This window comes from Vulpes vulpes, chromosome 1 (genome assembly GCF_048418805.1).
Source record: "Vulpes vulpes isolate BD-2025 chromosome 1, VulVul3, whole genome shotgun sequence".
In the NCBI taxonomy this organism is placed as follows: Eukaryota; Metazoa; Chordata; class Mammalia; order Carnivora; family Canidae; genus Vulpes; species Vulpes vulpes.
The window spans coordinates 60,322,320-60,349,934 of NC_132780.1; positions in this window are offsets into that span (position 1 = coordinate 60,322,320).

Consider the following 27,615-nt stretch of genomic DNA (forward strand, 5'->3'; position numbering starts at 1 on the left):
AATCATTTACTGAAGCATGTTAGAGGCTCATGAGAAAAATAAGAAGGAGCTAATTTTAAACCACTAAAGAATTCCAATTTGGTAGTGTTTGTAAAATGCTTTGAAGATGCAGAGTGGTGCATGTGCATTTTTTTTTTTTTTAGCTTGGCATAAAGGAAAAGGACATTGAATACATAAAACCAGATGGAGTGTGAAAAACATGAAGAAAAAAGTGAAAACTAAATCATTAAAAATACAATTTTTTGGAAATATGTGATATTTTTGTTGTCATCTGGAATAACCAAAGCTTCAAGTTTAATAAGAAAAAAAAACTTTTAAAATGTGCAATTTGTAAATGTATTTTTATTTTGAAGATGTTTAATCAGAAAGATATTAGTAGTTTTATTATTAAACATTCTCCTGGAAAATAAAAATGAAATTTCTTTGTAATTATGGGCTAGACAGTAAAATTCTACATGAACTGCATGCCTCATGCTTGTGTGTGAGACTTGTATTCTGGTGTGGGCTATCAGAGTATAGGTGGCTTCTTCAGCATATATTGTTTCTGTGGTTGTGTTTTGTTTTCCTACTTCATAGAACTCTATTACAAAACATCTACCTTTATTGGTGCAATTCAGTAGTCATTTTTGTACTGTCAGGCCATCACTTTACATTCATATGCAATTTTTTAAAGTGATTCAAAGTGTGTATTTTGGAAGAAGACTTGCATGGTTTGAAGAGCTCTGAATTAGAATATGGGTGGCATTAATGTTTTACTCATCTAGGCAGTAGATGGAGGACACTGGGCAAGTTATTTAATTTCTCTAATCCTCTCTTTTCTTATTTGAAAGATGAAGGAAGTATCTATTCTTGCCATCCAATGTAGTTGTATTGAGAATTATTTGTGAGAATGTATATAAAAATGCTTCATAAATGAAATGTGACTTATTCTATTTGTTTAGGAGGACTCATAATTGACTTTCTCAGATCAACAGCTACCACACTTCAGATCATATTAATGGCACCAACTACCTGTTCTCTACATATATTGCTCAGAGAAATTGTAGCAAGCAACTTCTATTCTTCACAAGTTTGGTGGCATGATAGAAGTTGGTATGTGCTAAGACATAAGCAAAATTCAGAATTGGAAAAGCAATAAAGAATATCTAATTCGGGTTCCATAAGAATTTATAAATAAGAGGGCTGAGGCCCAGAGGTGGTTAATAATTTCCTTAAAATCAGTGTGCTCCGATATTTAATTCAATGCATGCTATGTCTCATGCATGATGCTACTGGGGAAAAAAATTGCTGGATTATGTTTCCCTGCAATATAGGGCCTTGTTTCAATCTTTTAGATCAGGGGTCAGCAAATAATAGCATGATCCAAATCTGAACTATCACCTGTTTTTGTAAATAAAGTTTTATTGGAACATAGCCACACCTATTTATTTAGGTATTATCTATGGCTGCTTTCACACTGTGGTTGGCAAAATTGAGTAGCTCCATCAGAGACCATAGGGCCCACAAAGCCTAAAATATTTACTATTTATCCTTTACAGGAAAAAAATTGTCAAGCTGTATTAGGATAGCATGATTATTTTTAAAAAGATTCTTTTAGAATATCGTTAAAAAAGTGATACATGAAAAAAAAAAGTGATACATGCTTGTTGGGAGAAACTTCAAATATTTTAGGAGTGTATAAAGTGAAATGTAAAAGAGAAAACTTTTCCTACATTTTGGATTCCTTTTCTCTCACCTTTGGAGCCTAGCACAACTGCCTGGCACAGAGTAAGCGGTCATCAATACATGTTTGTCAAGGGAAGGAAGGAAGGAAGGACGGAGATTAGAAGGGAGAGGCAGGAACAGGAAGGCTAGGTGACAGGCCGAAGGTCAAATTGGTTGAATTCAAGGTCAACACAGTCATGATGAGGAGGGAAAAAAGGATTTTTTTTCAGAACTCTACCTTGTTCTAAAACTTGGCATTCCATTTCTGCCACAGTGTGAGTATTCTGAACAAGATAATAGATTTTATCTTCAAACACTACTTTTTCTTTCATTCTAATTATGGAGACATGCTACAGAAGAGTATTTGGTGAGGTGTGAGGTGTGTGGCTGTGGGCCATGAAAATAAATCCCATAAATTCTAATTTTCTTTGGCTAAAGGAAAAAAATTCTATTTCCCTCCTTGTAGAGCAAGAAGGTACAAACGTCATGATTTGCACAGACAGTGGGGCTTCTGAGACAAAGAACAAAAATTCACGTTAAGCAATAGATTTTCCCGGTAATAAACGAGAGAAAGCAATGGATACTTCGGGAATACTCTCCACCCTTACTTCCTAGAGGATTACAGACTAGGGGTTGCCTTGGCAGGCACTTAGCCACGCTGTTTTACTGAGAGATTGCTCTCGGGTCAGAAAACACAAATTACACATGCTTCTGTCATGTAATTTTAAAAGCAGGTTATTATAAAACAGTGCTGACCTATGAATTCTCAAGAGAAATGTGTCATGAGAAAGTAACCCTAGGAGGTTTACCTATTTCCTTCTTATATTCCAGTTTCTTCTCCTCACTTCTGCCTGGTGAGGTAATATAATACAGAACCTTCAGCTTATTGTTTTAAGCAAAGTTCATCTAGTTTGCTTTGGGTTCCTGGGTGGTGAATTGCTCAAAGACCTCCCATGGGTAGCAAACCTTTGCATTGTAATCTCATTACACAACAGTGAAGGTCTGTGGAATGAGTTGGTTTTTTTTTTCTTCCCCTCACTGCAGTTTGTGTCTATCACATAACAATGTGATACAGAATGAAGCTGGTGCAAGTCTCTGTATGTGATATTAACTTGGAACTGCTTTTTGGCTGTCATCATTGACCATGTCACCACTTTGTCACCTGCCTCCTAGATTTTGTCAACTGCGGCTGGGTGTCTCAGATCATTTTCATTCCTGTGGAATGTGCCTGCAGTGTTGGGTTGAGGCCCAGTGTACTCAGACCCCCACACAAGGCTATCACAGTTGATGGGGTTATTTTACTTGCATTCTCTGGATTTGTGAGATTAATATAAAGTCCTCTCATAGGGTGGGGGATGAAGAGGACTCCAGGAACATCAGAGGAGGAAGCACTTCCTCTACGTATTTGATTGTGAGAATGATTTTATGAAATAAAATATGTAGTGACCCCTTTGTCCACAGCCTATTCTCTCCCCAATATGGCAGCTGAGATTTCCTTATCCTGTTTTTTTTTAGAAGAAAAAAACATTTACTGAACCCCAGAACTCCAATTCCCAGCATCTGTTTACACTTCATAGAATGACTGAGTATGTGTGAAAAGAAAACCAGGAGGATAAGTAAGGAACAACCCCATTCCTAAACTCTTTTGAGGATATTTGATTTCTTCTCTCCTTTATTCCCCCCTACCCTAGCTCCCCCAAACAGAACAACTTTACTTTCTGCACAAAATGTTGCCATTTGATGCTCAAGTATTAACTTTAATACTTAAATGTTTCAGCAATTAGTTCTTCAACAGCCCCATATTTTCTCTGCACTTCTGAAGTATAATAGGCAGAGTGTAAACAATATTTGTTTTCATCTACACTCATAGTCACAGATTTTTGTATTTGCTTTAGAGTAATGGCACTGAAAAATAGAAACTTTTAAAGGATTGTATTCATTTAGTTAAAGCTATTGGGTCATATCACAAAACGTGGCTGAATAAAGAAATATAGAGAGGTGTATAGGGAAGAAAAGACTCAGAGTTCTGATGGAGGGCTGATAAAGAGAATAAAAATGATCATTTTAATATCTTACACAGTTCGCTTCTCTATTTAAAAGAAAATCTCAATAAGCAGGGTAGCCTGTAAGATCATTCTTGCAGGCTTCTTGCACTGTTCCTGTTCAACTACATTAAAACCTGTCTGTAAGACCCCCACTGGGAGAGGGAAAACATTCCCTTTGCTGGCAGGTGGTCTTCTTGCAAGCACTTTGCAATTGAAAACATATGTTCCTGGGTGTGAGGAGGCTTCTGGTAAGTAGGGAGGAGCTCATGCCAGGGAATGATTGAATTATAGGCAAATTCAAGATAAACATGCTTAGTCCTCCCTTCCTTCCAAAATAAAGGTGGAGGCTTTTGCTGTCATGTAGAAGCTCTCCATTGTACTCCCCTTCACCACCATGTTGAAAGTCTTCCTTAACTGTCCTACAACACAAGTTGGCACTTAAATCTTCATTCCTATTAGTCTTAAACCAAGACCCCCTTTGCTTATCTTCCCTTTTCCAGGTCTTTGTCACCAAGACCAGTTAGACTATCATTACATGGGATTGGTATTCTGAGGGGTAAGAACCCTTCCTCAGACTTCAGATATCTTCACAGTTCATTGAAGAGAGGAGAGTTGCCAAAAAAAAAATCTTTTTCATGAAGAACTGAAAGAAGATCCCTTTTCTATTTTTAAAGAGGAGGGAAAACGTCTTTTGGCAAATATATGTTTTAAATGATAAATTTGATTCAGGAAAGCAATATGTAAATGACCATTTGATAAGGAGTCAATGAGAAAAGTTCAAGAAAATAATCATAATGAAATATATCTTAATAAAACATTTTTTATTAACTTCAGACATTTATTGTATGCCTTTCTGGACACATTTTTTTGTTCTTTGTTGTTGTTTTTAAAAGAATTTTATTTGTTATTTTTGAGAGAAAGAATGACCAGGGGTGAGGAGAAGGAGCAGGGAGGGAGGGAGAGGGACAAACAGATTCACCCAAAGCCCAACAAGGGGCTTGATCCCAGGACTTTGAGATCATGACCTGAGCCAAACCAAGAGTTGAAAGCTGAACCTGAGCCACCCAGGTGCCCCTGGATATATTTTAATTGAGGCTCAATATGGCTAAAGGTCTGACAACTTTCTGTTGTACTATCTAGAATGAAGAGTGAGTTTACTTCATGAAAATTAGAATGTAATTGAATTTTGTAAAGTACAAAACGCATAAAGACATTTTCTGCAATATCCGAAACTCTAAATATAATTGAAGACTGAACAAAGGTAGTGAATAACTGCATAATGTGAAGAAACGTTCTTTACTGCAACCTGAAAGCACGTAATAAACAGTATTGTATCTTGCAGTGAAAAGAGAAGGTCAGATTGGTGCTATTTTAAGCAATTGGTTGTTTAGTTAAGCTTTGATGCATCAATATGCAAGTGCTTCCCCAGTGCCAATGCTCTCTTATGAAATTTCTATTGCTTGAAAGTTCAGAGGTTTCTTTATTGGCTCAGAGAAAGTAGTATCACACTTTTGTTCTTCCCCAATAAGTGACTTTTGAATACTACAGAAAGTGAATCTAAACATGTTAAAGGGGCAAGTCACATTGCTTAGCTTGGAAAATATTGAAGGTGAAGCATATTCCTCTCATTTTCTTTTTAACAGAAATACCTTGTGCTGTACTTAAAAACTAATGGTTTATGCATGAACTAGTTTACAATATATGTAGTATTATGTGTGCACATTAGCATTCCTAGGAGCTACTTGAGTAACCCAGTAAAAGGGGTCAAGAAAATATTGGACTGTCTTTCAGTTATTACAGACTAGTTAGAAACTGGAAAACAAGCTAATTTTGATAAAAAAAAAACATTATAATACTTTGTTTTTATATAGTGCTTTTCAGACATGACTTCATTATTTAACAGAACATTCTTCTGAGCGTAGGTAGCGAGAGCTCTCTGCAGTTTATAGAGGCATAAACTTGGGCATAAAAAGATTAATTGATTTCTTCTGGGCAGAGAAAATCTATGCTGAAGGGAAAGAGAGACCAAGTTTCTACAAAGGGCTCCAGACCCTGCTATTTCTCCAGTAAATAGAAATCACATCATCATTAACCTTTGTAACAAGTTCTTAGAGTCTTTGCCACAACACCAGTACTAACCACCTTCATGGCATTGATTAAAAAGGTTTCCAGGTTTTGTTTAATGTGCTGACACATTACACTCACATACCGTATACTCCTGGGTTGAACAATGAGTTTCTTACATAGTAATAAAGAAAATATGAAAATCAGTAATGATACTCAAATCTTAATTTAAGAGTGCACAAAGGGTATAGCTAAGAATTGTCATTACTTACTCCCAGCAAGTAATACTTAAGGCCAGAAAAATCACATAATTAGAGGAACTTCAGAGGCCCATGATTTCAAGAAAAATTCCAAACATAATTATAATACTCTTATTAAAATCTCTTGGAAATTGCTTAATTTACATAGTTTTCCCTGTCTGAATGTACTTTCTCTAATGTCTCTATTCAGTTCACTCATTTATTCAATAAATATTTATCCAGTGCCTGTATTTTGCCTGGAAACTTTGCTTGATATTGGAAATCTGGAGGTAAATAAGATAGGCAAGATCCTTAGTCCCAAGGAATTTAGAAGCTATAATCACAAATATGAATTCCCGCAGGGACCAAATAGATATCCTAATGAAGGAAACAATTTCTGTTGGAGAAGAATAGATAGTAGAGATCATAGAAAACATGGGCCCCTGTACAGAATAATCTACGAATTTTTCAAAAGGAGCTCAAGTTTTGGGGTTTTATTGTGGTAGTTGTAGTTGTTTTGCTGTAATTGTGAATTTATTTATAATTAAAGCAAACATTTTTGTAAAATGTATGTCTACACTGCTGTAGACATTATTAGAGTTAAAAGCAGAGTTTCTGGCTTCAAATACCTATTTTGCCACTTCTGGGATTTGTAACCTTGCATAAATTATTTTACTTCTCGGTGTTTTAGTTTCCTTAACTATAAACCAAGATGAATCAGGTTTTGTGAGCATTGAGTGAGTTAATTTCTGTATCAGGCTTAGAGCAGAGCCTAGTCCATAGTAATCACTCACTTAATATTTACTATTAATACAATTTGTAGGGCAGATGCGCTGAAATGACTACAGGAAAGTGTTACAGGTACTTGGATAGAAGAGTTACAGAGGGCTGTGGAAATGCAAAGTGCGAGTGTCTGACTTCACAATGTAGAATTGGGTGTATGTTTGGTAGGAGGTTATAATATGGGTGTCAAGGTTAACTTCCCTGAGGAATTTATATGGGAAAAAAAACCAGAAGAATTCACCCTGGCACACTGTGGATTTTAAAAGCAATTCAGCCTGGGATCCCAGCTTACAAGGGAGAGACAGTAGAGGATTTGAGGCCAGGAGACTAGACAAGTGCCAGGTCGCTGATGGCCTTTTAATGTAAAGAAGTTTGAACTTTATGTTGGGAATAATGAGAAATTATTGAAGTAAAAGAACAACATAATCAATTCACATTTTTGTAAGTTCACTTTGGCTGAAACATGGAGAACATAGAGGTTGGTGGGAAAGATGTGGGTGATCAGTTAGGAGATATTGGTGAGAATCCAGGTAAAAAAATAACATTGGCATTAACTAGAGCAGTGTTAGTGGTAATGGAAAGGAGTAGATGGATCTACAAATATTTACTGGATAAAACTGATGTTTGGCTGGTTTCTGAGGCTGAGGAAGAGAAGAGTTAAACAAATCTCCTAGGATTTGGGGTTTTGTTTTGTTTCAGGTAAATGATGCTGATACCATTTACTGAGATTGAGATTAGCACAGGGTCACAAATTAGCACAGATTTGTCTAGGGGAGATGAAGCTTTTGACATGATGAGTTTGAGGAGCATGGGAGAGAGAAACATGAGCAGTTGGATGTGTGGCTCCAGAGCTCAGCTTCAGTGTATATTCTTTATGCAATCTATTATCACTTCAGTGGGAAGCCGTGTCTGAATTCTGGAGGCCTCTTCACATCTAGAAATTTGAGCAGTGATCTTGACTTATCTCACAGTGCCTTGATTTATAGTTTAACAACAACAACAAATTACCCTTATTTTTCAATGGCTTATACTCTAAGAGCTCACATTTATAAATTTAAAAGCAATGATCTTTTCTGAATTTGTAAGACATTTTTCTTAATTCTGCTCCAGGCAGATATTATACATTCACTTTTTAAAAAGATTTTTTTTTTATTTATTTGATTTAATGGAGAGAGCACAAGCAGGTGGAGGAGGTAGCAAGCAGAGGGAGAGGGAGAAGCAGGCTCCCCACTGAGTAGAGAGCCTGATGTGAGGCTTGATCTCAAAACTCGGATCATGACCTGAGCTGAAGGCAGATGCTTAACCAATTGAATCACCCAGGCACCCCACCCCCCGCCCCAACACACTTCTTAAAATTCAGCATTTCCAGGGCCCCTGGGTGGCTCAGTTGGTTAAGTGATCAACTTTAATTTTCTGCTCAGATCATGATCACCGGGTCATGAAATTGAGCCCTGTGTTGGGACTCTGCCACTCAGTGGAGAGTCTGCTTGAGATTTTCTCCCTCTCCCTTGCATAAGCAGCAAGATATAAAAACTACCAGTCAAAAATCCATTTTGGGCTCTCTGGTTTCAGTGTGTTCCATGCAACACACACATCTGTGGTCCCTGATCTTTGAGAGAAAACAATAGAACCCTGCAGAAGGAGCACAATTGGAGCCTGAGCTCAGCTGTGAGACAGCCCTTGGCTAGAATGCATCCTTATGCTAAGGCTGTTGCTTTATCACATTCTTTTCCAACAATACACACTATAAGTATACGGATTTTCATTTTGAGTTCTGAACAGCTTCTTTGACAGCTGAACCCCTTAGTATAGGGACTTATCGATGGAAGTGGGGAGTCAATCAGTTGGACCCTGAATAACATTTGAAGGAAAAATTGACATGATTTGCTGATGGATTGGATGTGGCATATAAGAAGTAGAACAGAGTCAAAGGTTACTCCCTATATTTTCATTGTAGGCAAATAGGAATAATGACTGAGGAGGAGCCAAATTAGCATTCATGTAATAGGAAAAGGAAGGAAACTAATTGAAGACATTGAACGTAGACAACTCTTCTGGGAAAACAGATATAAACAAAGCAGAGAAAGGAGGGTTTTGTTGAAAAAAATAATTACAAATATCTAAGAGAGCTAGGAACATTTTAAATGTTTTGAAAGCTTCTTCAGAGAAATACTTTCCTTCCTCCACACTAGCGATTTAAATTTTACCTAACACAGAAATCCTGGGAGTAAACATCAATATAGCATTTAATTCTATTCATGTCTTATAAACCACACTTTTCTATCTCTAAGATATTTTCATTCCACAATGATATTTCACTTAACTTTAACTTAGCTAAAACAAAAGCATAATAAAATCAGAAGTGGAAATATAGAGAAAATGTAGAATATTGACTCAGTTTGCTATTTGGAATATTATATTTAAGCAAAATATCATTCCCTGTGATTCTGGACATAATGTTAATATTATGTCCTTAGAATTATGTGGATCTTGGGTAAGTCCAAGAAAAAAATCATTATGTGTAAGCTAAAATTAACTAAGCCTGCAATTAATGTTGCTATTGGCCTTTAATATTTATCCTCCTCTGTATTTACATTTCATCTGGAAGCCTTTTGCAGATAATCTGGGATGACTTTTACTTGGTTATGAAGTGAGAAACTTTGGAAACACCCTTAACATCTATGTAGTACATGTTGAATAAATGTTTGTTAAGTGGATGAATACATACATGAATCAATATATCCATGAATGAAGAGTCAGATGAATGGTTTATGAGTGGATATATGCATTGATAGTGGCATGTATATGCATAAAATGTTTTATTTGTGTAAACAGAAAGGAAGTCATGAATTCTTGGTGAAGAATCTTTCTTTCTTCTTTTGTTGGTAGAAACCACACTGAGGCCTACTTGCAGAGTGAAGGTAGTGGAAGAGAGCATGATGACCATTTGAGAATCAACTGGGGTCTGGAAGACAATGGCAGAGAGGGGGGCAAGACTCACAGCTAACCCAGGTGATTTCAATAATCAGTGGCTGTGTGTTCTGGTGACATCTTATGCCCTGAAATGGAGATTGGAATTAGAGGTAGAACAAAAAGAAGTTGCTTAAGGGAAAATGTCTCATTCCTGGGATAGAAATGTCTCATCAGAGAAAAGGGTGGAGGTTATTTCTTTCCTTTTCTGTGTCATGAACTCATGACCTCCTTCTCTTTCTTACACACACACACACACACACACACACCTCCCAAGGCATCCGTGAATTGAAAGATTTATATGCTCTGACAAAGGACGTGACTCTTTTCATGGGTGTTTTGAGACAAGCAGTTTCTCCACCCACTCATCTCCCAAGTTCGTTCGTTAACCAGGTAGCTAACTGAGGCGTGGGATTGAGACAAATACTATACAGTCATTTGAGAAAGGTTAACCTCAGAGTGACTGTTTTAATAAGGAAAAAACAAATAATTCCAAATTCTTATATCTCATGTGTGCATAGAGATGATAGGTAGACAGACAATAGATAATAGATGATAGATCGATGATGATAGATAGATAGATAGATAGATAGATAGATAGATAGATAGAACAAATTATTATAGAGAAGACTTCCAACACTATTTCCTTTTTATTTTCAAGCTATTTAAAAAATTTCTTTCTACTTCTTCTTTTCCTAGCTTAGTAAACATGTGCCAATTCTCATAGGATTTTTTTTCTTTTTTAAAAAAAAGATAAAGTGTATATAGTAGTGCAGTTTGGTAGAAATTAATCCAAGAAACTAGCTCTTTTAAAGCCAAACTGCCATACTATCGAGCAACAGTTCAATAAATGGGGATTTCCATTCAAATTGTTGCAAAATATTCTTTGATACTTCAGACTGTCTACTGATGATGGAAGGCTTCTCCCTTCTTTTCTAATGAAAAGAAAATTAAATTTAAAAAGAAGACAATTTGTGGTTTGTCTTTAGACAACAGACACCAGGAAAGTAATGAAATAAATGCCAAGAGAAGAGATGTAGGTCAGACTTTCCCAAGCTTTTTCCCAGGTCTCTTAGTCCACCCAGATGCTCTGAACAGTGTACTCTGTGGAAAAACACATTACTGCAAAGCCCCAAATGCTGTCCTCTCTAGGGGATGCACAATATTTACTAAAATAGTAAAGGCACCCAAATCCTGAGGTAAAGGCACCCAAATCCTGAGGTAAAGGAAATCTATTTAGCTTCCCTTAACCCAGCACTGCTACAATTTATGAGTCCATGAAGGCTTCTCAAAAATAACACACATCGAGATCCTGCAGAGCTAGCGATGTGGACGATGCTTGATGCCAGCCTATACAATGCAAACCTCCTCAAGTGCACAGACAGCCAGACCCCTGGGAAATGGAATCACTTAGAGGTAATCAGAGCCTTTGTAGAAAAAAATAATATTTTGATGCTCAGAGCATGGAAAAAAGAAATTATGTGGGCTGGGACCCACACATCACACCACTTAGGAATAGTGAGGATTAGAAAGAATTAAGAAGAAGCCAAGAAACTGAGAACAAAAGCCTAATAATTAAATCCACTAGACTGTATTTTAATTAATTCTTCTGCTGGTAGTAGAGAAAACTTTTCTAAGATGAAGAATATTAAGAGCACAGTATTTTTTACTAAACCAGTGCCTTCTAAATTCTGAGATCCATTTGCTTTTGGAGAACCCCACTTCCCAAGGGTTCTGAAGGGTTGTGGAGGTTCTCAAACACTCATAAATACTCTCCTAGGCTTCTTGGACATCAAATACTCTTACAAAACAGTAGTTTGTCGAATTAAATGCCAATGAAACAGATGGATCACATTTTCCTCACAATGTGCACAAATTAATAAATTAAAGAGAAAAAAGTACTTGGTAAAACCAGCTTTGTATTTTGCTGGACCTAAAGCATTTAGAAAAATGGTTTGAGATATTTGGCTAAAGCCCAGTGCCACCAGGCCTGCCTGGCTCCAGACACCAGCCTCATTGACTGAAATATTCTATTAAGCTAACAGATGGGTGAATGGTTAGTCACTGCCTTCTCTGAAAAAGTGAAACAAGGAATGAAATATTCCTGGAAGGATAAAATACGTGTGCTTCATGCTTTCACAGAGGTAGGTTGAGATCCATCTCTAGGAGAGTTCAGACATAATATAAGCTAAGGGAATTAATTTTTAAAAAAGATTTATTGTATTAGTGTGAGATAACTGAGAAAGGAAGAGAAAAATACCTAAAGAAGACAGGTAAACCAGAAAGTTTGGGAATATAAGTTTTGTGAATAGAATTTCTACCACTATGAATATAGCTTTTGGGATACTTTTCAGAATGACCTGTAATTTTGTGAAACATATTTATGTGTATGCTTTTTCAAATGGATAAACTTTATTTTTAAGGCAGTTTTAGGTTTATAGCAAAATTGAGTGTAAAATAGAAAGTTCTCATAATGCTCTGCATTCCCCACTACACACACACACACACACACACACAATTATTGACTTGTCAAATAGCCAATAATGCTGTTTAAAATATATTATTAGTGCATGCTTGGAGGTAAAGGACCCTGGAAGTCAGGCTTTTGCTGGTTTTGAAAGAAATAATTTATAACCAGACATTAATTTATTTGCTTTCTAGAAGAAATAAGTTATAGGAAAATGTAAGTTTGTATACATAACTCTGATATTCATCACAAGAAACAGATAAGCCTCTCTAATTACCAAATGCCATTTCTAATTTGCAATTAGAAATAATATTTTTTCCTTGGTGTGACCATTCCTTCTGAACACAACTACTTTGGAAAGATATATAACAAGAAATCAGTTTTATGGCAATGCTTTGCATAGGAAATTATTATAATAGCAAAATTAAACCCATATTCTATCTCATAAACCTGTTTTGTAAGTGTTTCCTTTCCAATATTGTGTTGAAACCTTGAATGCACCAACCATGATTCTCCACTTCTTTTTTTGTATATTTTTATTGGAGTTCGATTTGCCAATATATAGTATAACACCCAGTGCTCATCCCGTCAAGTGCCCCCATTAGTGCCTGTCCCCCAGTCACCCCACACCCTGCCTATCTCCCTTTCCACTACCCCTTGTTCGTTTCCAGAGATAGGAGTTTCTCATGTTCTGTCTCCCTTTCTGGTATTTCCCACTCATTTTCTCTCCTTTCCCCTATAATCCCTTTCACTATTTTTTTTTAATTTTTATTTATTTATTTATTTATTTATTTATTTATTTATTTATTTATTTATGATAGGCACACAGTGAGAGAGAGAGAGAGAGAGGCAGAGACATAGGCAGAGGGAGAAGCAAGCTCCATGCACCGGGAGCCTGACGTGGGATTCGATCCCGGGTCTCCAGGATCGCGCCCCGGGCCAAAGGCAGGCGCCAAACCGCTGCGCCACCCAGGGATCCCCCCTTTCACTATTTTTTATATTCCCCGAATGAACGAAACCATATAATGTTTGTCCTTCTCCAGTTGACTTATTTCACTCAGCATAATACCCTCCAGTTCCATCCACGTTGAAGCAAATGGTGAGTATTTGTCATTTCTAGTGGCTGAGTAATATCCCATTTTATATATGGACCACCACTTCTTTATCCATTCATCTTTCGATGGATACCGAGGCTCCTTCCACAGTTGGCTATTGTGGACATTACTGCTGTGAACATCCGGGTGCAGGTGTCCCAGTGTTTCACTGCATCTGTATCTTTGGGGTAAATTCCCTGCAGTGCAATTGCTGGGTGTAGGGCAGTTATATTTTTAACTCTTTGAGGACCCTCCACACAATTTTCCAGAGTGGCTGTACCAGTTCACATTCCCCCCAACAGTGCAAGAGGTTCACTTTCTCCACATCCTCTCCAACATCTGTTGTTTCCTATCTTGTTAATTTTCCCCATTCTCACTGGTGTGAGGTGGTATCTCATTGTGGTTTTGATTTGTAGTTCCTGATGGCCAGTGATGCGGAGCATTTTCTCATGTGCATGTTGGCCATGTCTATGTCTTCCTCTGTGAGATTTCTCTTCATGTCTTTTGCCCATTTCATGATTGGATTGTTTGTTTCTTTGGTGTTGAGTTTAATAAGTTCTTTATAGATCTTTGAAACTAGCCCTTTATCTGATATGTCACTTGCAAATATCTTCTCCCATTCTGTAGGTTGTCTTTTAGTTTTGTTGACTGTTTCTTTTGCTGTGCAGGAGCTTTTATCCTGATTAAGTTCCAATAGTTCATTTTTGCTTTTGTTTCCCTTGCCTTCATGGATGTATCTTGCAAGAAGTTGCTGTGGTCAAGTTCAAAAAGGGTGTTGCCTGTGTTCTCCTCTAGGATTTTGATGGAATCTTGTCTCACATTTAGATCTTTCATCCATTTTGAGTTTATCTTTGTGTATGGTGATGGAGAGTGGTCCAGTTTCATTCTTCTGCATGTGGATGTCCAATTTTCCCAGCACCATTTATTGAAGAGACTGTCCTTACACCAAGCAGAAGAAGAGAGTTAATAAAGATTCGAGCAGAAATCAATGAAATAGAAACCAGAAGAACTGTAGAACAGATCAATAAAACCAGGTGTTGGTTCTTTGAAAGAATTAATAAGATAGATAAATCATTAGCCAGCCTTATTAAAAAGAAAAGAGGAAGGCTCAAATTAATAAAATCACAGATGAAAAAAGAGAGATCACAACCAATACCAAGGAAATACAAACGATTTTAAAAACATATTATGAGCAGCTATATGTCAATAAATTAGGAAATCTAGAAGAAATGGACGCATTTCTGGAAAACTATACACTACCAAAACTGGAACAGGAAGAAATAGAGAACCTGAACAGGCCAATAACCAGGGAGGAAATTGAAGCAGTCATCAAAGACCTCCCAAGACACAAACGTCCAGGGCCAGATGGCTTCCCAGGGGAATTCTATCAAATGTTTAAAGAAGAAACAATACCTATTCTACTAAAGCTGTTCCAAAAGATAGAAAGGAATGGAATACTTCCAAACTCGTTTTAGGAGGCCAGCATCACCTTAATTCCAAAACCAGACAAAAACCCTACCAAAAAGGAGAATTATAGACCAATATCCCTGATGAACACAGATGCAAAATTCTCAACAAGATACTAGCCCATAGGATCCAATAGTACATTTAGAAGATTATTCACCATGACCAAGTGGGATTTATCCCCAGGATGCAAGGCTGGTTCAACACTCGTAAAACAATTAATGTGATAGATCATATCAACAAGAGGAAAAAACATGAACCATATGATCCCCCCAATAGATGTAGAGAAAGCATTTGACAAAATACAGCATCCATTCCTGACCAAAACTCTTCAGAGTGTAGGGATAGAGGGAACATCCCTCAGGATCTTAAAAGCCATCTACGAAAGGCCCACAGCCAATATCATTCTCAATGGGGAAACACTGGGAGCCCTTCCCCTAAGATCCGGAACACGACAAGGATGTCCACTCTCACCACTGCTATTCAACACAGTACCAGAAGTCCTAGCCTCAGCAATCAGGCATCAAAAAGAAATAAAAGGCATTCAAATTGGCAAAGAAGAAGTCAAACTCTCCCTCTTCGCCGATGACATGATATTTTACATAGAAAACCCAAAAGACTCCATCTCAAGATTGTTAGAACTCATACAGCAATTTGGTAGCATGGCAGGATACAAAATCAATGCCCAGAAATCAGTGGCATTTCTACACACTAACAATGAGACTGAAGAAAAAGAAATTAAGGAGTCAATCCCATTTACAATTGCACCCAAAAGCATAAGATACCTAGGAATACACCTAACCAAAGAGGTAAAGGATCTATACCCCCCAAACTACAGAACACTTCTGAAAGAAATTGAGGAAGACACAAAGAGATGGAAAAATATTCCATGCTCATGGATGGGAAGAATTAATATTGTGAAAATGTCATTGCTACCCAGGGCAATTTACACATTCAATGCAATTCCTATCAAAATACCATGGACTTTCTTCAGAGAGTTGGAACAAATCATCTTAAGATTTGTGTGGAATCAGAAAAGACCCCAAATAGCCAGAGGACTATTGAAAAAGAAAACAAGTGCCAGGGGCATCACAATGCCTGATTTCAAGTTGTATTACAAAGCTGTGACCATCAAGACAGTATGGTACTGGCACAAAAACAAACACATAGATCAATGGAACAGAATAGAGAACCCAGAAATGGGCCCTCAACTCTATGGTCAACTAATATTTGACAAAGCAGGAAAGACTATACACTAGAAAAAGGACAGTCTCTTCAATAGATTCTCCACTTTTATAGGGACTCTGAGATGTACTTGTGGAAAGTATTTTGATGTTGAGGTTCTGATTCCAAAGATTGAATTTCTGTTCCTTGAACTAGCAGCACCTCTTGATCGATTCCCTAAGCATTAAAATCCCCAAGGGAGAGATTAGAAACCCCAAGATCAATTTCAATTCTGAGAGTGCTCTTGCATAAGACCTAATATACACATTTCTGGCATTAACTCTCATCAGATATATTCCTTCCCCCCTGCCCCAGATACATTCCTAAGGAAGATGACTAGTGCGTGACCTTACCTCCAGCTCAAAGAAACACTATTTCATTCAACAATACCCAGAAACTCTGGATGTATTTCTTATATTTGAGTGGCATTTATTTAGACTATAACTTATCAATCTTAGCCTCAATTTCTCATTAAAATGATCTTGGCTTAATTAGTAGGACAAATGCACGTGGATTGCGAAAAGCACACATCCTGTTTTGAAAAACTTAGGTCTATAAATTCATAATTTCTCCTTGGTTTTGTGTGAGAACCATAGACTTTTACTTTCTGCTTCAACAAGAGTGGTGAGCAATTATTTCTAAGCAAGCCATTGTAGGTGTGGAATATGATAATATTCAGAGAGTAGCTTTCTAGAGATTAAGTTTAAATAAACACGAACTAGAAGAATTTCCAAACTTGCTCCTCCTTCCTCTCCTGTAACCCACCTCACCCATACTGGAGTGAGGATTAGTGACAGAGCCTGGGAAAAAAGGAGATATTGTTTTCTGGACTATCTTTTATCTTCATGTTACTGTACTGAATATTTATTGCTTGACAACTTTTAATCTTTAATAGAGAAAAAAAAGAAGTTTTGTTCACTCAGGAAATAAGAATGACTTAAACAGGAGAATCCACATGGATGTCATGAAAGGAAGCTTAGCAAAAGTGAGAGTCTTCTATTATAAGCATTTTATCTTGACTGAGATGTTTTTAATGGTCACCATTTAAAAATTCACTTTAATATAGAGAACAATATTGATTACAATGTGAGACCATGTGTGTAAATGTTAATTGCATGTGAGTAGATTTTTAAAAAATCAGTAACAAAATACTTTCAGTTCATATTAGTTTTACTAATGAGAAGGGGCCTGCCTCAAATACATAGTCAGTTTCCTTCGTAAGACTTTTCCCAGATTGAAACTTGCATGGAGTTCAAGTGTAAAGAGCTAAGCTTAAAACCTCTAATGAAAAGAGTTCAATCTCCTGTAGTCTTAGAAAGCTGAATAAACAGAGACTGCACAAGAGTCTCAATTAAAATCTGGGAAGGACCATTCCTAAAGAGCACTAACAAAGCCCAAAGTAGATTGAGTCTTACTAAAACTATGATCAGCTTGACCCTTGAAATTAAATTAACCACGTTTTCACCTTATCTACCTAATAGAGTAAAAGAGGAGATGGTATAGGTGGAAAATAGCATTTGGAACCAAAGTTCTCCATACATACAACCACAAATTTCCAGACATACAAAGAGACAGAAAGTGTAACTGATTATAAAAAGAATAATAGAAAAAGTGAACCAACAGACAATTCAGATACTGTAGATAGCAGTCAAGGAGTTTTTTTTTTTTTTAAGATTTGTTTATTTTTGAGAGAGAGAGAAAGAGAGAGTGGGGGTGCAGAGAAAAAGGGAAAGGGTTCTCTCTCAAACTTCCTGCTAAGTGCTGAGCCTGACATGTGGCTCAATCTCAGCATCCTAAAATCAGGACCTAAGGCACCCAGGAGTTCCAAGAAGTTTGAAAGAAGCACAAATAGTGTGCTCATATAGAGGAAAACAAATCCAAAAAGGATAAAGAGAGGAATAATTTTGACAGCTATGAGATCACTCTATGTATAAAACAATGGATATCTTAGAATTAAAATTTTTGATATCAGACATTAATATTTCATTAGATGAGCTCAATGGAAGGTGGGCCATAGTAGAAGACAGGGTTACTGAACTTGTGGAGAGGTTAATAGAATGTTGTCAAATAGAAGCACAGGAAAAAAAAAAGGAAAAAGGAAGCAGAGTATAGGAGAATTTGGTATAGTTAAATAAATGGTCTAATAAACATTTATGTCTCAGAAGGAGAAGAAAATTTGACCAAAGCAATTTTTGAGGAAATGATGACCAGTATTAACTAAAACTAATGAAAAGAGATTAATCACTAAGTTTATTAAGGTCAACAAATCCTAAGCAGGATCAATTCAAAGAAAACAGCATTTAGATAGTGACATCAGCAAGATGGCGGTATCATCCAGCACTAGTCCCCTTGCAGAAACATCTATTTGAATAATTACCATGCATGAAAATACCTTCATAAGAGCTAAAGATTCTAGGTGAGTGATTCCAATACACGAGTGGTACACTGAGAGAAGAAAAGATACACGGAAGAGGGTAGAAAGTTTTACACTATTCCTGTCACTACTCCTCTAAGCCTGGACAGACCAACACAGAGGGAGATAGTCTCTCCATGGGGAAGGAGAGTTAAGTGAGCACCTGACTTCACTACAGACTCTGGATCCAGGCTCACCCCAGTGAACTCTAGTGATAGGCTGGCCTCTCTAGCCCTATGAATTTTGCCTCTAGGCCCACCTCAGCACTAAGTAACTCAGCCCCTGCAGACCCAGCCTCCAAACCAGCTCCTGTGGACTCAGGCTTCCCACCAGCCCAAGATTTGTATATTGATTATACATGATAGGGAATAGACAAAAGCAAAGATGTCTTTTTAAAATTTTTTAGATATTCCATGTAGGATTATTATTATTATTACTGAAGTATAGTTGACCAAAGCTGTGTTTTTAAAAGATTAATAGAATTGATAAACTCTTAATAAGAATGATATAAAAAGATGAGAGAATTCAAGTTACCAATATTGAAAATAAGGATATCAGTAAAGATTTTAGAGACATTAAAAAGACATTAAAAAGAAAAACATTATGGACCTCATTAAGCTGGTAATCTTGACAATTTAAATGAAATGAGAAAATTTCTTCTAAAAAATGCATCATAATAAAACCGACACTAAAAGAAACAGAAATTCTGCCTCAACTGTTACTTGAAGATGGCATGCTATGTAATTTGGCCTGTGGTATCAGTGATAGAAAGGATACCTCTCTAAAGAAGTGGTTTATTATATGCTGCTGCTTGAGGGCTTGCACTTGTAGAATTGCATTCCCTTCTGTGCCATCTTTTTTTTTTTTAATCTATATATATATATATATATATCAGTCCTGGTTACACTTTTTTTCCTTCTCTTTGGACCATGATAAACTTCAGAGTAGTGACTTCAGGAGCCAGGGTAACTTAGAGTGAAGAGACATTTACGTGGAGAAGTTCATTTGCATGTATGAGACAGGAAGGTGTCTTCTAGGTATGTGACAGGCTTACTTTAAACCATTTAACTTATGCTCCGAAGTAACTGTAATTTCATGTTGGTAGTATAGCAAATTATGATGAATAGCTTTAATTGTATGTTTAAAAGTCATGTTCACAAGCTTAAATCTGGAATCAGAATTAAGCATTTGAAATGTATGAATGTCTCCTTAATATACTGATTACAAAGCAAAAAAAAAAAAAAAAAAAAAAATTCGGATCTGTAATTAAAATCTTTCCCACAAAAACGCTCTGGCCTAGATGGGCTTACTGATTTTTTTTCCCATTCTTTCTTGAATTTTTCCAAACTTTTAAGGAAGAAAAAAATATATCAGTCTTAACACAATAGTTTCTGAAAATAGGAAAAAGAGGAAATATTTCCTACCTTATTATATGAGGCCAGAATGACTTTAAAAGTAAAACCTAATGAACACATTATAAGAAAAAGAAAATTACAGGGTAATGAATCTCATGAACACATGTGCAAAAACACAGAAGACTATAGTAATTGAACCTAGTTATTTATCAAAAGGATGACACATGACAAACCTGCAGGCTTTATTCAAGGAATCAAAGTTGGTCTAGCAGTCAAAAATCAATTTATGTAATTTACTACATTAACAGAACCCAGAAGAAAATCCCTATGACATAGATACTATAAAGCATTTTATTAAACAACACTCATGATATTGAATTTTAAATGAAAGCTAAGAAAAGTCACAAAATTTTTCTGGAGTGCTTTACAAAATAAGCTGTTTAAATGGTTTTGGGTCACAATATACTTTGAACAATTTTGCTGAATGAAAAATAATATTTATTTCTTTTTTCCTGGATTGCTCAATTACTTGTATTGCTTCTACATAAATGGAAAGCAATGACAGTTGTTCAAATACTAAAAAGGAGCACAGGCAGTAATTTCTCTGATATCAATTCTAGCAACTTTTTTCTAGATAGGGCCTACATAAAAATAAAAAACTTCACAAGGAAGGCAACAATCAACAAAACTAAAAGGCAATCTATTGAGTCGGAGAAGATACTTTGCAAATGACATATCTGACAAGGTTAGTATCCAAAATATATAAAGAACCTATAACATTCCAACACTCAAAGACAAATAATCCAATTAAAAATTGACAGAACACATGAACAGGCATTTCTCTAAAGAAGACATAGAGAAGGCCAATAGACATGAAAAGATTCTCATCATCACTTACAATCAGAGAAATGCAAATCAAAACTACAAAGAGATATCACCTTACACCTGTCAGAATGTCTAAAATCAACAACACAAGAAACAACGGGTGTTGGTGAGGATGTGGAGAAAAAAGAACCCTCATACACTATTGAGGGGAAAGCAAACTGGTGAAGCCACTGTGGAAAACATTACCGATGTTCCTCAAAAAGTTAAAAATAGAAATACTCTATGATCCAGCAATCACACTACTGGGTATTTACCCAAACAATACAAAAAACACTAATTCAAAGGAATACTGCACCTCTATGTTTATAGCAGCATTATTTATAACTGCCAAGACACGGAAGTCGACCAAGTGTTCATCCATTGATGAATGGATAAAGAAGAGGTGGAGCATGTATAAATTGAATATTATTTAGCCACAAAAAGAATAAAATCTTGCCATTTGCAATGACATGGATAGAGCTAGAGAGTATATTGCTATGTGAAATCAAAGAGAGAAAGACAAATATTTGATTTTACTCACGTGTGGAATTTAGGAAACTAAAGAGCAAAGGGGAAAAAAAGAGAAAAAGAGAGACAAAACAAGAAACAGACTCTTAACTATAGAGAACAAACTGATGGTTACCAGACGTGAGGTGGGTGGGAAAATGAGTGAAATAAGTGATAGTTATTAAGTCATGCACTTGTAATGAGCACCAGGTGATGAAAAAAAAAACTTAAAAAAAAGTAACTATGAGATAAAAACAACAAAATGACAAATTTCAACACATACTACAAAACTACTATAATGTATTCCTATTTATTGATGAAGAGTTATTCAGTTTTCTTCTTTTCTTTGCCTCAATACTGTTGATCAACACACAGTGAATACATATCATGAGTCAGATTCTTCTTTAATGTTATCAGTTGGATAGAGTGACAGACTGAAATTTCAGAGTATAAGATTATAATATCCTTATCATATACTGACCATCTTAGGGCAAATTTTTAAATCCATGTTGGTGTGGTAATAAATTTGTTAATTTTTTAAATCTAAACATTTACATATAATTCTATATATTTGTCATATATTAATTTCAAACTGCCTGACTCAAATAACATAGTCAGATATTATTAACTTCAAAAATAGTCATTTAAAAAAATTTTTAAGTGTGTTTTTTTTTCTTTTAAGCAACTAACCCAAAATTTTGTTCTTTGATACTTAATGTCCGTTTGAGAATAGAAAATTAAAGTAGTAGTTGAGGGGCACCTGCATGGCTCAGTTGGTTAAGCACCTGCCTTCAGCTCAGTTCATGATCCTGGGGTCCTGGGATTAAGCCCCACATCAGGTTCTCTGCTCAGGGGGAGGTCTAGTTCTCCCTCTCCCTTTGTGTGCTCTCAATTTTGCTCTCAAATAAATAAAATTTGAAAAAAAAAATAGTAGTAGTTGAATACAAAAGCTCTCAAATAAATAAAATTTGAAAAAAAATATAGTAGTAGTTGAATACAAAAGCTCTGTATAAGCTTTTTTCATTTGTTATTTGCTCTAACAAATGATCACAAACTTAGCGACTTAAAATTGTTATATTCATGTCGACCAGAAGTCTTATCGCTTCAGATGATTTCTCTGCTCCATATTCCACAAAACTTAAATCAACGTCTTGGTAGGGTAGTTTCTGGAGATGTTAAAGGTAAATCTATTTCCAAACTCATTCATTTTATTGGCAAAATTTCATGCAATTGTAAGATAGAAGTCTTTGATTCCTTGCTGGCTACTGGCTAGTTATCATTCTCTCTTTCCAGAAGCTGCTCACATATTCGGTGTGTAGCTCCCTTCCTCCATCTTCAAAGATAGCAATGGCATGCCAGGTCCTTCCCACCCTTCAGATATATCTGAAATGGGTTACTTCCTTCTGCTGGATCTCTTCTGACCCAGTGTGAGAAATTTTTCTACTTTCAAGTGCTTATATATAGTTAGATTTTTATTTCACCTTGATAATCCAGAATAACCTATTTTTAAAACTGCTGACTGGTAATTTTCATTATATCCAAAAAGTTCCTTCAGGGAAGTAATCAGATTAGTGTCTGATTGAGTAATCAGGGGCAGAAATCTTATTGGCCTTTAGAATTCTGCATATCATGGGCTACTTGCTAATTTCTGAAAGCTTTAAAAGAGTCTGGGCCATGTGAACTCTTGAAACTAATCAGCTAAACTTCTCTTTCAGGAGTATCCCACAATAAAAAGAAGCTGCTGGGAGTGAGAGCAAAACTGAATGGAATATAGACAAAAGAAATGAATAAAAGAGAAAATTTAGATAAAAGTGGGATAAGAGACCATAAATAATAGAAAGCAAGTCACCATATGTTTATGCATTTCACAAAAACGATGGAATAAATTTCTCATTTAGAGAAAAAAAATGAGCAAAAGAAAAGCATTGAGTTGAAAAATTACACAGGTTATAAATAAAAAAGAATATAAAGCGTAAAATAATATCCCTATAGACAAAGGGATCATGGCAGAAAGACATGCTAACAATATAACTTACATAAATTAACTGTACAACATTAGTAGAGATTACAAAACAAAAAAAGAATAATATAAATTCGAATAACTCAGAAATGAGGTAACAGTATTCAGAAATGAATTAAAAATTTTAAAAAATATATTTCAGAGGGCCGCCTGGGTGGCTCAGTGGTTGAGCATCTGCCTTTAGCTCAGGGTGTGATCCTGGGGTCCCAGAATCAACTCCCACATTAGGCTTCCTGCATGGAGCCTGCTTCTCCCTTTGCCTCTCTCTCTCTCTCTCTCTCTGTGTGTGTGTCTCTCATGAATAAATAAATAAATTTTAAAAATTTCAGAAATTAAGAATAAACTGGAAGAAACACAAAAAGTAATTAAACAGATTTTTTTTTAAAGAAACAGAGGTTAAAGTAAGGACTTTTTAAAATTGAAAACAAATAAAGAGTAAAAAGTATTTGAGCTAGTGACAAATATTGATAAACAAAAAAGAGCCAGGGTATGGATAAAAAGAATCCCTTAAAAACAGTAGGGTAAGGAAACAAGGGAACAAAATATATACACACAAAATTGTAATTCCTGAAAAAAACAAAACAAAACAAAACAAACTTCATCTATAAATTGAGAGAACACATGCATCTGAGAATATTGACCCAGAGTAATAAACACCAGTACACATTGTGGTAAAATACTGGACCATATTTGTATTTTTTAATTTTTATTCAATTTATTTAAACTAAAAAAAAAAAAGAACTGTTCATTTATTTTACTAATCCCCAATGCCTCTTGCAACGATCAGTCTATTCTCTGTATCTGTAAACTTGTTTTGTTTGTTTTGTTCTGTTTTTAGATTCCACATATAAGAAAGATCATACAGTATTTTTCTTTGTTAGTCTTAGTTCACTTAGCATAATGCCTTCAAGCTCCATTCATGTTGTCACAATGGCATGATTTCATTCTTTTTATGCTTGAGTAATTTCCTATTTCTTTATCCATTCATCCATCAACAGACACTTAGGTTGTTTTCATATCTTGGCTATTGTAGATAATGTTACAGTGAACACGGGGTTATGTATATCTTTTTGAATTGGGGTTTTTGTTTTCTCTTCAGATAAGTATTGCAGAGTGAAGTTGCTGGATCATATCATAGCTCTATTTTTTAGTTTTTTTTGAGGAAGCTCCATACTGTTTTGCATAGGGATTGCACCAATTTACATTTCCACCAATAATAGTACACAAGGGCTTCGTTTTCTCCACTTTTTAGCCAACACCTGTTATTTCTTTTCTTTTTGGTTTTAGCCATTTGACAGGTGTGAAGTGATATTTTGTTGTGGTTTTATTTTTGCACTTCCCTGATGATTAATGATGTTGAGCATCTTTTCATGTCTGTTGGCCATCTGTATATTTTCTTTGGAAAAATGTCCATTTTAAAAATCAGATCAGCTGTTCTGCTATTGATTATTTTGAGTTTTTCATATATTTTTGATATTAATACCTTATCAGTATTATGATTTGTAATTAATTTCTCCCCTTCAGCATGTTTCCTCTTCATTTCATTGATAGTTTTCTTTGATGTGTAGACTTTAGTTTGATGTAGTCCCACTTATTTATTACGGATTCTTTTGCTTTTGGTGTCAGATTCAAAAACTCATCTCCAAGACCTACATGAAGGAACTTACTACCTATGTTTTCTTCCAAAAGTTTTATAATTTCAGGTCTTATGTTCAAGTCGTTAATCCATTTTGTATTCATTTTTGTGTGTGGTATAAGATACTGGACCATTTTGCTCTTTTGCATATGCTTATTTAATTTTTCCAACACCATTTATTGAAGAAACTGTCCTTTCCCCATTGTATATTCTTGTCTTCATCATGAATTAATTAACTTTATATGAGTGGATTTCTTCCTGGGCTCTCCTTTCTGTTGTATTGATCTAAGTATCTGTTTTTATGTTGGTATGATACTGTTTTAATTACCATAGCTTTACAATATACTTTGAAATCAGAGGGCATGATCCTTCTTGTTTTGTTTTTTTTTTCTCAAGATCGCTTTGGTTATTTGAGGCCTTTTGTAGTTCCATACAAATTTTAGGATTGTTTGTTCTATTTCTGAGAAAAGCACTATTAGAATGTTGTTAAAGATTGCACTGAATCTGCAGATTACTTTGGGTAGTGTAGACATTTTAGCAATATTAATTCTGCCAATATATAAACATGAAATGTATTCCTATTTATATATGTCTTCAATTTCATTCAATAATGTCTTGTAATTTTTAGTATATATTAGTTCTTTCTTATCTGGAAGGAATACATTCCAAGACTCCCAGTGGATGCTTGAAACCATGGATAGTTCCAAACCCTATATATACAATGTTTTTCCCTACACATACATACCTATGAGAAAGTTTAATTTATAAATTACACATGGTAAGATATTAACAAAATAACTAATAATAAAATAGAACAGTTGTAAAAGATACTGATATAAAAATTATGTGAATGTGGTTCTCTCTCAACCTCAAAATACATTACTGTACCCTAGTCAACCTTCTTATTGTGATTTGAGACAATAAAAAGACTACATGATGAGATGAAGTGAGGTCAATGATGTAGGCATTGTGAAGTAGTGTTAGGTTACAAATGACCTGATAGTACATCAGAAGGAAGATCATCTGCTTTGGTTAGCAGTTGATTGTGAGTAACTGAAACTGTGGAAGACAAAGTCATTAATAAGGGGATACTACTGTATAGGTCTTTCACATCCTTTGTTAAATTTATTCCCATGTATTTTCTTTTTGATGCAATTATAAATAACATTGTTTTCTTAATTTCTCCTTCTGATAGTTTGTTGTTACTGTAAAGAAATGCAGCATATTTTTTGCGTATTGATTTTGTATCCTATCTTTACAAAATTTGTTAATTAGCACTAACAGGTTTTTTTTTTTGGATGGAGACTTTAGGGTTTTCTGTTTTCCATTTATAATATCATGTCATCAACTAATAGTGACAATTTTACTTCTTCCTTTCTGATTTGGATACCTTTTAATTCTTTTTCTTGCTAATTGCTCTGGGTAGGATTTCTACTATTAAATTGAATGAAAGTGGTAAGTAGACATCCTTGTCTTATTTCTGATCTTAGAGGGAACTCTTTCAGTTTTTCAGCATTCAGTATGATGTTAGCTGTGGGCTTGTCATGTATGACCTGCATTATGTTGATGTATGTTCCCTCTGTAGCCACTTTGTGAGAGAGAACTTTTAATATAAATGGATCTTGAATTTTGTCAAATGTTTTTTCTACATGTTAAGATGATTTTATGATTTTTATCCTTTATCCTGTTAATGTGGCATATCCCACTAATTTGTGGATGTTGAACCATCCTTGCATTCCAGTAATAAATCCCACTTGACTGTGGTGTATGATCCTTTTAATGTAATGTTGAATTTGCTTTACTAATAGTTTATTGAGGATTTTTGCAAAATTTTTATTAGGAATATTGACTTCTGATCTTATTTTTTGTGACATTGTTGTCTAGTCTTGCTATAAGGGTAATGTTAATCTCATAAAATATATGAAGAGTTTGAGAAGAATTGGTAGATTCACCAGCAAAGTCATATAGTTCTAGACTTTTGTTTTTGAGGAAGTTTTTAATTACTGTTTCAATTTTAATTACTGTTTCAATCTCCTTGCTACTACTCATACTCTGTATGTTAAGATTTTCTGTTTTGTTTTAATTCCATCTTGGAATATAAATTTGGTACGTTCCATTTCCATTTTCATTTGTCTCAAAGTATTTCTTATTTCTCTTTTTATTTCTTCTTTGACCCATTGGATGTTCAGTAGCATGTTGTTTAATCTCCACATATTTGTTACTTTCCAATTTTCTTCATGTAATTAGTCTCTAGTTTTTATACCATTGTAGTCAGAAAAATGTTTAATGTGATTTCAGTCCTCTTAATAGATTTAAGCTTTTGTGGCCTAAAAAAAATCTATCTTGGAATAAGCTTCATGTGCATGTAAGAAAATGTGCATTCTGTTACTGTGTGTGTAATATCTGTTAAGTCCATCTGGTCTAATATGTTATTTATTAATTTAATGATTTTCTGTCTGAATGATCTATCCATTGATGTAAGTAGGGTATTAAAACCTGCTACTATTGTTGTATTGCTGTCTACTTCTCTCTTTAGGTCAGCTAATATTTGCCTTATATATTTAGGTGCTCCTATGTTGAGTGTATAAATATTTATACCCTCTTGTTGGATTAACTCCTTTATGGTTATATAACACCTTTCTTTGTCTCTTACTTTATAGTCATTGCTTTAAAGAACACTTTTTTCTGCTATAATTATAGATATGCCAGCTTTCTTGTGGTTTTCATTTGCATAGAATAACTTTTTCCATCCCTTTACTATTGGCC